Source organism: Amia ocellicauda, assembly GCF_036373705.1.
Source record: "Amia ocellicauda isolate fAmiCal2 chromosome 11 unlocalized genomic scaffold, fAmiCal2.hap1 SUPER_11_unloc_1, whole genome shotgun sequence".
Classification (NCBI taxonomy): domain Eukaryota; kingdom Metazoa; phylum Chordata; class Actinopteri; order Amiiformes; family Amiidae; genus Amia; species Amia ocellicauda.
Window position 1 is genome coordinate 171,158 of NW_027102659.1, and position 2,378 is coordinate 173,535.

At 44.2% G+C, this 2,378-nt stretch overlaps 1 non-coding gene across 1 annotated transcript; it reads left to right on the forward strand.

Moving 5' to 3' along the window:
- Nucleotides 1-1,223: 1,223 nt before the first annotated feature.
- trnav-cac (transfer RNA valine (anticodon CAC)) lies at nucleotides 1,224-1,296 on the forward strand. Its single transcript has one exon. It is a non-coding gene; the product is annotated as a tRNA-Val (tRNA).
- Nucleotides 1,297-2,378: the final 1,082 nt, after the last annotated feature.

Genomic DNA, 2,378 nt, shown 5'->3' on the forward strand with positions numbered 1-2,378 from the left:
AGCCATTCAGCATCACCTTGTTGGGCTAAGTGCAGGCACTGTCTGATCGCAGGGCGTCCTGCCTTTGAAAGAGTTTCCGAAGTATCCCGAAATCGGTGCACTCAGAGCGTCCGTCCGTCGACAGGTTGAAATTGTAAACGCTGGTGTAGCCACTTTTAATTAAAATCTGATGATGATGATGATGTTGTTGTTGTTCTTGTTGATGTTGTTGTTGTTGTTGTTGTTCTTGTTGTCGTCGTAGTCGCCGTCATTATTAATGTTAAAGTAAAGCAGTAGTTAGATTTGTTGCTACCGTAAGGTGTAGAAGGCACAATAGCTCTGTGATTGTCTGATGGTGGCACAAGACGAGCAGCAGCTGTTTGAACAAGCCATTGAGCATCACCTTGTTGGGGTAAGTGTAAGTCTTGTCATTGCTCAGGGCGTTCTTCCTTTGAAAGAGTTTCCAAAGTGTCCTGATGTGCCCTTGAGCAATGCAAAATAGGTCAGTGAAAATAGAAACCTTTATCTCACAGGCTGGCCCACGGGAAACGCCTGTGTGCATTTTACCAGCCGGCTTCGATAGGAGTTATTCGAAACACCAGGACGGGTTGGTTTCCGTAGTGTAGTGGCTATCACGTTCGCCTAACGCACGAAAGGTCCCCGGTTTGAAACCGGGCGGAAAGAGCCTGCTGTGGGCCGGCCCTTTTCGTCCTGCTTGCCCTCGTGGTTCCCCGGAGGTGGTAGGTGGCTTTCCTTCATTGGAGTTCCCGAAATTGTTGGACTCAGAGCGTCCGTCCGTCGACAGGTTGAAATTGTAAACGCTGGTGTAGCCACTTTTAATTAAAATCTGATGATGATGTTATTGTTGTTGTTGTTGTTGTTGTTGTTCTTGTTTTTCTTTTTGTCGTCGTGGTCGCCGTCATTATTATTGTTAAAGTAAAGCTACCGTAAGGTGTAGAAGGCACAATAGCTCTGTGATTGTCTGATGGTGGCACAAGACGAGCAGCAGCTGTTTGAACAAGCCATTGAGCATCACCTTGTTGGGGTAAGTGTAAGTCTTGTCATAGCTCAGGGCATTCTTCCTTTAAAAGAGTTTCCAAAGTGTCCTGATGTGCCCTTGAGCAATGCAAAATAGGTCAGTGAAAATAGAAACCTTTATCTCACAGGCTGGCCCACGGGAAACGCCTGTGCGCGTTTTACCAGCCGGCTTCGATGGGAGCCATTCGAAACACCAGGACAGGTCGGTTTCCGTAGTGTAGTGGCTATCACGTTCGCCTCACACGCGAAAGGTCCCTGGTTCGAAACCGGGCGGAAACAACCCGCGGTGCACGCGTGCTAGTGCCGTGTTATCTGTCCCTGTAACGCGGCCGGCCATCCCTCGGAGTGTCAAGAAATCCTGACCTTGAGAACAAACAATCACAGAAGGGTAGCTTTGCGAGGCGCTGGAACTGACAGTTTTAAAATCGATACATGTTGTTGCTGTTACAATACGACCGTAGCAGGATCGGCGACATTGCTGTTACTCTTATGAGTAGATAGTAGGGTTTTATGGGCGCGGCCTATTTTGTTATGACGTATGCCCTACGCTTATTAATATTCCTACGTCATAATTGGGAGGCGTGATTTTAGGTAGAGTTATTTCCTTAATTATTCCTACGTCATATCCGTCAGAAAGTGTACACCCATAAAACCCTGAACAACAAGGCCGCCCATAACCTGTTGTTCTTGTTTTTCTTGTTGGTCAACTGTAGAGTGTGAATGGGTCGGCTCTTCCTGTAGTGTTTGGGGGTCTTTTTTAAATATACATGTAATGGTTTAGTAAATCTAAACCGTTATAAGATCAACAAGTTCTGTTGTCTGTAATGGTCCCAGGTCTTAACAATGCCAGTTTTGAATAGTGCGTTTATCATATTCACACTGTCTCTGTCTGTCTCTCTCTCTCTCTCGCCCAATCATTTTATAAGATCAACAAGTTCTGTTGTCTGTTATGATCCCAGGTCCTAACAATGCCTGTTTTGCATAGGGTACTTATGTTATCCACACTGTATCTGGCTCTGTCTCTCCCCTCAAATTTAATTAAAAATAAAATTAAAAAAGAGGGTGTGTGTGTGGGTGTTTGTGTGTATAGGTTAATTGTTTTTGTAAAAAAAAAAAAAAAAAGCTGTGGTTATATTTTATCTCTCACATAATGTGTTCAGTCGTTTTACTTAAATACATTCTAGGGTCTTAAAGCTCATAAGAGTTAGACTTAAGATAAGGATATGCTTTTAAGGTATTTTAGCAGTCTCAATCCCTGATGATAAGGAATCGTTTAAAAAATAAAAACAACTGATCACTCAATGCTAAATAGATCACAACACTCAAGGCTAAATCACTCACACCATGGGTGGCGGGGGTGG